Raw genomic sequence first — 9,063 nt, 5'->3', positions numbered from 1 at the left:
GTGATCCATGTGGGCAAAACGGCCCTTAGTATTCAATCTTACTAAGTAAGGCTAGCATGCTTCACTAACTTAGACAAAATAATGAAAAACACTTTGCTTAGACAAAACACTAATATAATAATAAAAAATATTTTCCTCACTAACTTATTAAGGAAAGTTTTCTGACCACCTTATGACATCCAAAAACATGATCTAATGCCATGGGATTGTAAAGGATCAAATTCTATGAACTTTAAAAATAAAATCAAAAGTAAGTTATTTTTCACCATTGAATTTTAATTTTAAACTTTGGTAGATATTGATTTACAGTCGCATGATTTTAGTTTGAATTATAATATTTTATTTTTGTTGTGGAAATGAAAGTTATTTTTCTCAATTAATTTTATTTTATCAAACAAGTTATATGGGTTGAGTCAGGTTTACCTATTTAATGAAAGTGTCGGTGTGATTTTATATTCTTGACAAGAATATTAAATGGATAGGATTTGGCAAATTTTTATAATACCCTTACCTCAACACGACACAACATACACATTGCCACCCCTAGCTTATCATAAATACCAAAGCTAGGAAGTCAACAAACTACACTTCTTGCAATGGGTCGATTTGAAATTGTTGATATCTGCAATTCGAACCAAATGAATGAGAGGTAAGGTCAGGTTGCGTGGCTGGCCTCATAGGTTGTTGCCCCATAATTTTAGGGGCTCAAAATTAATAGTTTTGAGCTTTAATAGATCAACCCAAACCTTGGTTTTAAAACCTGGTATCTTTTTCATCTCATAACACCGTTAACGTCTAGTTGAGTTGCTTGAATCATCTTTTTATTGTTATTATTATTATAAAAGAAAAGAAAATGAGATGAATTAGAAGATGTTCAGTCACAAGATTATATATAAAGGGTCAGGTTCGGTTGACTCAAATTTTGACACAAAATCTTGTCCAGTCGTGTGTAAATATCTCACGGTTAAAATAATGATGATCTGGCAAACTTTACGAGAAGAATAATTGTTTGACTTACTAGGTTCAAGCTGGCCGGTAAAACTAAAACCTTCATTATTTATCACTTTCGTATCAACTAGATCTCTTATAACTTTGATTACAATTTTGATGTGGTTAGGTTGCTTCAAAATTTTGATAGAATCCTCTTTGAAACACGACACAGGTCTTATATATTTATTTCGTACCTTACATTTTATTAATATTTGGGAGGCCAATTTGTTGTTCTTAGTATTTGATGAAAGAAAACCTAACCGCAACTTCTTGTATATAGATCATGTTAAATTTTAAAAATGGAGTATAACTTACTAGCAATTATAAATTTCGATGTCTGTCTCCATAAAATGGTCATAATTTGTAGAGGGAGAGAGGTGGATAATATAATATGGAGAGAGACAAAGAAAATTGATAAAAGGGGTAAAGCCTACAATTGTTTGTAGAGGGTGAAGATAGGGGAGATTGATGTTTTTAGAGGACAGAAGGAGGTAGAGAAGACATAAAAAGAAGGTTGTAGATGAAAGAGAGAAAGAGAGAGAAGAGAGAGAAATGTAATAAAGGGGAGAAGTTGTCAAATAACTAAACAAAATATATTTTATTGATGGCTCGGATGGCTTAAGCTTAGCTTAGCTAACAAATCCTTCTCATAAAGTTTGTCACATCTGTTAGAACCTATGGCGTTAAATTACAGACAATAAATAGAAAAATGATGTGAAATAAAGTAACAAATTATATTCTTAAATACCGTAAAATATACTATCTTAATGTTGAAATGAGCGAGGCTTGTATTGGACACAATAGCCTTAAGATATATTTCGCCCCTATGAAATGCCAATAGTCTTTGATGACTATCTCCCAAGATACAACGCTCAACATGTGTACAAGACAACACTCTAAGTGTATACGTACAATTGAATTTGTACTGAGATTAGTACTCTCAAGGACACAAATAAATCTCTTGAAAACAAGAAGGGCGTTATGCAAATAAAAAGCTCGAAAATTGAATGAATTCGAAGAGAAAAGTAATGTGAATTTATAGTAATAGAAGTCTCTCTAGATATGTAAATTTATAGGCATGTGATGCTTGATTCTTAGGTATGCGCACACACGCACTAAGGTTTTTTGGTCCAATGGGTCCAAATCCCTTTTAGAATCCTTGGGTGCTCACGAGCACATGGGCTTGATCCATATATTTTTCACACTTACTACACTATGTGAGAGCTTCTATATAAGAGTTACACTCTTTAATTGTTTCTATTCGATGTGGGACTACAATTTTACACCATAACTTTGAAATACAAACTATTTAACTTTTACTTTTTTTTTACTTTAACTTTTATTTTTTTGCTTTTACTTTTCTTTTACTTTCATTCATATATTAGGATAAATCCCACATTAATCTAACATTGTCATCATTCTTTTAAGATTTACAAACGATTGGTCAAGATTTTATGTTAAAATTTGAGTAAAATTTCTTGAGTTTGTAGATACGTGATTCTTGATTTTCAAATATCACTTCTATGAAGGATTGGAGTCGCCATCATTCATATTTGGAAAATGGTGTGAATGGTTACTTGATGTTCATTTTTAGAAAAAAGTGTCATTTTTGACACTTAGTGACTTTTGATGGATAAGGTACCAATCAACTTGAAATCGAGATAAGCGGCTCGATTGGAGAAAATGGAAGGTGTTAGGCAACCTTTTCTTCCCACCAAGTGATGGTAACCTCAACATAACTCGGTCATTTTTGGATGAAAATATAAAATAAAATAAAGTGCCACGTATTGATAATTTGTACCCTAAGTAAGGATTTATTATCGACTTTAACTTATAAGGATTATCTCATCGAAGGAGATGATCCTAATAGGTATTAGCCTTGGAAATAACACATATTTGAAAAGTGTTGGCTTTGGTTATGGGTCCATTCTCATGAGTTGAGAAGAACCCGAATGCCGATTGCCTCAAAATGATTTGAATGATTAAACAGGTTTTGTTTTGAAAGTGGTTACAACCCTTATACTTTCAACTAAACGGAGGTTCGATCTACCAAAGATAGGGGAGTAGAACATTACATCTTAGAAGTTTGTTAAAAAAAGAAGTGAGGGGTAGTAGAAGATGGACATGCAGAGGGTAGAGAGAGAGAGATAGGGGGGTATGAATTCCTTTGACCCACCTTGAAACTTTAACTTTTCTTTCTTTTCTTCATTTTTCTTCTTCTTCTGTGTCTTCTTGAGTCCTTAGTAATTTATGAGAATGTAACTCTTTAGAATCTATAAAGTGAGGGAGTAGAGAAGAGATGAGTAAAGAGTTGAATTGAGTGTTGATTTTTTAATATAAGATTTGGTACCCATTTTGAAATGGGAGGGGGGTATTTATAGGTGTAGAGGATTGCTTTTGAGGGTATAATGGGGTAAAAAGTTAGAAGAGTAGAGAATGGCATGGGATTTGAGGGTGAGAGGTGTGAAATTTGGAATTGGGGTGAGGGTATTTGTGAAATGAGATGAAAATGGATAGTTATTTACCCAAATAATTTGGATATTCTCCAATCTATTTGGGTTGAATGTTTGGTGAGGTGCAGCGATGGGGGGTTCGTTGAAAAGAATGAGATTTAGTGTTAATTAGGATGAGGAGGTGGTGTGTTTGATTAGAAGAATGAGTTGTGTAAGGAGTTAGATGTTTAAGTTTTTGGGAGGTTAAGGGGATGATGACATGTGTCAAAAGGGTATGGAGATGGAGTATTGATTAGAGAGAATGGGTTGTGTAAAGAGTTAGATATTTAGGTTTTTGAGAAGGTTAAGGTGATGATGACATGTGTCAAAAGGGTATGAAGATGGAGTGTTGATTGGAGGGAAGGGGTGTGATGTTTGCTTGTGAGAATGGGTTGAGGGTGAATGATGAACGGAGGTGTGGGTTGGTGGTTGTGTTAGAGAAAAGTAATGGATTAAGTTTATGACATGGAGTGTGGGGGGTATGGGTTGTGATGTAGGTTGGTGGTTGTGTTAGAGAAATGTGATGGGTTAAGTTTGGTAGAATATTTTTTTGGGAGGTAAGTTGTGGTATGGACATGTGTCCATTTGATGATCAAAAGTTGATTGGTTGATATGGATAATGGCTTGTGGATTTGAATTGATTTGGGCTTTGGTGTATTGGGTTTAGGTTTAGGTTTGGAAATGTTTTAGATTATTTGAGATTGGTTAGGGTATATTTTAGGATGGAATTTTGAGGGTAGGTAAATTTTAGGATTTAGGTAATATGGAATTAGGTTTAGGTTATGTTGGATAAGGTAAGAAATGATTTTTGGAGAGTTGAAGGTTTGTGGGCCTAAACGGGCTTGGAGATTTTCGGTTCGAGAGGGGAGTGGTGAAAGGTAGGGAAGTTGGTGGGTATGCCAAGTCTTTATTGTGGGTCCCTTAGACCTTTAGAGGTCTTAGGAACCTATGAATTGATAAAAAATGATGAATTTTGCCGATTTGGACTTTTTAGGCCCGTTGGTGGATTTATTAAAAATTTGATATATTTAGATCCTTTTGAGTAGGGGGTCCATTCAAATTAGAGTGTATACAGAGTCAAATCATCTCCAACTGAGACCACTCGATCGATCTCATTCATTTTCAAATTAGTATAAAAGTTGGTAATTCTACTTTCTAATAGAGTCGTGGGTAGAGTAGCTCTGGGAGATAATTCCATAATAAACATTCATTTTTTCGAAATAGAAATCCGTTTTAACCCGATCCATATATATATATTGGATGATGGGGTTTTGGACATGTAGGCCCGATTGACAGGGGTGATATAATTGGCCTTTTAAAGTAACCATGTCTTGCCCAAATCCTTTGGATACACATGCAATACCTCACAAACTATACATACCAGGTAAGTAAGGATAAATCTATATAGATGGCTACACAAGATTATAATTGTAGACATCCAAATTTGAATGGACCCTCAACGCAAAATGTCAAAAAATACGTGAAAATTGGAATGGGCATCAAAGCCCCAACCTTCAAAAAGTTTGTTTTATTTCAAATAAATAGCCTAAGACCCCCTTGAGCTTGGCTCATGGGCTAAGAATTTCACACTCACATAACCCTCACCACCCCACTTCTCACCCCAACACAACCTTATACATAACCAACCTAAAACCCAACTCAATCCTATACATATCCTAACCTAATCAAATCCAACCAAACCTCTAAGTCCATTAACCCTAAACCATCACCTCTCAACCAAACTTAAAACCCAACCTAAAACCTAAGCTCAAATCTTAACCCATGCCCAATGATCACAACCAATCACTAATGATCATCACAACGAGATACATGTCATCACCACAACCTATTTCCCTAATTCATCTATCAACTCCATCACCTTTTTCTAAAAACCAACCCACACCAATCTACCCCTATCATTCTCTCCAAATGTTTCATCACAAGCTACCCTTATACCCTTTCTCCTAATCAACTCACCTAATATACACCCTCACACCTTTGAGATATATGTTGCCATATCCTCCACTTTCCCAAAAAATCAACAATCACCATCTTACACTCCCATTCTTCTAACCAAAACCCATTCTATTCAATTCAACTAATACTCAACCCAAATGTGATCTGACCCATTTGGATCACAAATAACACATTTACATTCGCTTCCATAGATACCCTTCTACCATCCTTAATTTACATACCCAGTCACAAACCTTACATCATTTTATCCATTTTCACATTTTCACCCCATTTTACTATTAAAAATCTCTTCAAAAGTCATATAAACCCCCCATTCTCACCACAATTTCCCCCAAGACTTGAACCCCTTACCAAGTCTCAACCTTCGCTCAACTTTCTCAACTCTCAAGTTTCAAGTCTCAACTCTCCTTCTCCCCCTTTCTCACAATCTCTATACTTACATCCATCAACCATTAAAATTCTACACATCCACATATCAAGACTAAGTCAAAAAAGGCTCATCTCTTAAAGGAAAAAAGAAAGTCATGTCAAGAACAATGTAGGGTAAGGACTAAAAAGAAGGAAATAATTCTCTCCCCATTTCTCTCTCCTTCCATAATTTTCTTTCCTCTACGTTTTCTCTCTCCTTCTTTTATTTTTATTTAAAACAACTCTAAGATGTAGTGTGAACCCTCCTATACTTTTGATAAATTGGGCTCTAGCTCCATTGAAAGGGTAGAGTTACAAATCCCTTTTGAAAACATTTCTTAAAAAATCTCTACACTTATGCATACACCACAAAAAATTTCAAAACTAAGGTCTTGTGCCATTTTCTTATGAAAATGGGCCCTTGACCAAAATATCTATCATTTTTCAAGATTTTTCAAGGTATGGACCATAAAAGGGCCCCTTCCTTAATAGTTTAAATCAAAATCAAAATCTCTCGCACTCAAGGGCACAAATAGGTTTTCTTACAATCTTTTTTATTTATTTTTCAAATTGACTGAATCCGAATTTACCACAAATAGTGGAGGGAGTAGGGTGTCTAACACCTTCCTTATTCCCTAACATAGACCCCTTACCTAGACTTTAGGTGAACCAATGACCCTTATCCGTATGAGAGTTACTACGAATGAAAAATAATTTTTTGAAAATTACTTTTCAGTGACCATTCACACCCTTTTCTAAAAAAGAATGGTAGCGACTCTAAATCCAAGTAATAGAGATCTTTGGACTCGAAAATCTTATGTCTACAACAATTATATTATACATTAATATTTAAATTATTAAAAAAAATATTTCATAAAAATACAAAAAACCTGACTGAGCTGAGTTTATTAAGTAGTCAATTTGAGGGACGATTCATGTTGAAAATCATAATAAATTCGTGGTGATTCAGGTGAGTCATTTCTGTCTTGGAATATTTTTAAAACCACAAGTCAAACCCATTGGTAACTGGGGCATTATGATTTTATTCAAAATTAGAGTCGTTTGAAATCTGAATTTAACGGGTTTGAACCCTTAGAGTAGTTCTGAATAAAAATAAGTCAAGATGTTCCTTAATCCGAGTTAAATTCAACTCAAATACATAATCTATCCCTATATCTGCTTAGATCCGAATGATATATTACTTTGACAATTATATTTTAATTTTTTCAATATATCATTTTCTACTATTTTAATACAACATGGATTCTTATGAAATAAAATAATTATAATGGTAAAATAGAATAGTATAACAATTAGAAAGGAAGTATAGGAGCAGGTAAGAGCTTTATGTATGCTAGTATGTTGTTTTGAGGCAATTTATGGATTGCATGTAAACTTGCAAAAAATTAAGCTTTTCAGGTTGGTTTAGTGCCGGATCTTCCTATCTTAGCCACCACATTGGGGTGTCACCATGATATCCTACCTTCATCCTCTTTGGGGGTATCTTTAGGGGATCCTTATTGCAACAAGAAGATTTGGGAAGGACTAATTGAGAAACTAGAAAGGAAACTGAACACTTAGAATGCTAGGTATCTCTTAAAAGGAGGTAAGGTTACTTTGATCAAAAGCACTCTAACAAGTGTTCCTATTTACTTTGTTTCTCTTTGCCAAAACTAATTGAGGTCAAAATTGAAAGATTCATGAATTTTTTTTTGTTTGTGGAATGATAAGAATGGAGGAAGAAAGTATTATTTGGTGAATTAGAAGTTGGTTTGCACTCCAAAGAAAAATGGAGGATTGAAAATTAGAGGCTTAATGTTAACTAATAGAGCTCTTTTGGGTAAATGGATTTGGAGGTTCGGGGAAGAGAAATGCAATTTGTGGAGGAGGGGGTTCAAGCAAAATATAGGAAAAAGAAGTTCAGTTGGTATACCGACAAGGTAAAAAACTCATATGGTTGTAATGTGTGGAAGGGATTATGAAGGGGCTTGATCAATTTGATAAAGGGATAAAATTTATTGTGGGGATAAGGGATAAGATTAGATTTTGGGAGGATAACTGGTGTGATATTTTATCTCTGTCAACTCGATACCCTTCTTTGTACGTTTGGTCTTCGTATAGGAATTGCTCAATAAAGCATAGTTTGATTCGAAATAGTGATACTCATTCTTAGAATCTGGGATTTAGGAGGAACTTCCATGATTGGGAAATAACTAGGTAACATCTCTTCTAGATACCCTTAATTCAATCCAATTTTCGGAGAATGAGCATGATAGGAGGGAATGGTTCAAAGCTAATAATAAGATATTTTCACTCCACTCATTTTATAAATACTTGTTACCATCGATTGAACTCTCTTTCTCAAGTTTCATTATTTGAAGTCCGCCATTGTTCCTTCTAAGGTGACTTGCTTCTTTTGGGAGGAACCTCACTTTAGATAGCTTGATTATTGAGGGGTGGATTACTCCAAATTTTTACTTCTTGTATTCGAGGAATGGGGAATCAACTAATAACATTTTATTCATTATTCTTTTGCTTGGGGAATTGGATGTTCTTTTTGAATCGTTTTCAGGTAGATTGGGTTTTCCCTAACTCTTTCTTTGTATTCTTGGAAGAGTAGAGTTTTAATATCTTCTTTCCTAGAAAAAAGACATCTTTGGACTATTATTCCTTTAACCATTGCTTGAGATCTTTGAAGAAAGAGAAACAATAAGGTATTCCAAAACAAGAAAAATACGTCCCAATCGATGATCATGGAGATTTTGGGTTTCTGTATTTTTGATTGAAGTTGAGCAAGGACTTTGTGGGAGTTGCATTCTAGGACTTTGTTTTCAAATGGGATTTCCTATGTGATTCTTAGTTTGTGTGAGGGTGTTGTTTAAGTTATTGTTTGTCTTTTAATTTTTTCTTTTTTTCTTTTTCTTTGTAATGGGTCCTCCTCAACCTCTTTTTTTCTTCTTCATTGGTAATATTTTTTATACCTATAACAATAAAAATGGATAAATTTTGATCCGACCTCATTTTAATCCCTACTGGTAACCATTGAAAATGGGTTTGATTGGATCAGGTTTTGGTGAACCGGACCCTTACCCACGCATATTATGTAGCAAAACATGAGAGATTCTATTGCCACACGACTAACGCCACCGCGTGGGCTGATTCCTTGGTGATATACATGTGAATTAGGGTGGCGTTA

The sequence above is a fragment of the Akebia trifoliata genome, chromosome 1 (genome assembly GCF_017979445.1).
Source record: "Akebia trifoliata isolate Shusen 1 chromosome 1, ASM1797944v1, whole genome shotgun sequence".
NCBI lineage: Eukaryota > Viridiplantae > Streptophyta > Magnoliopsida > Ranunculales > Lardizabalaceae > Akebia > Akebia trifoliata.
The sequence above is the reverse complement of the archived record's forward strand: the minus strand, read 5'-3'. Positions refer to the sequence as shown.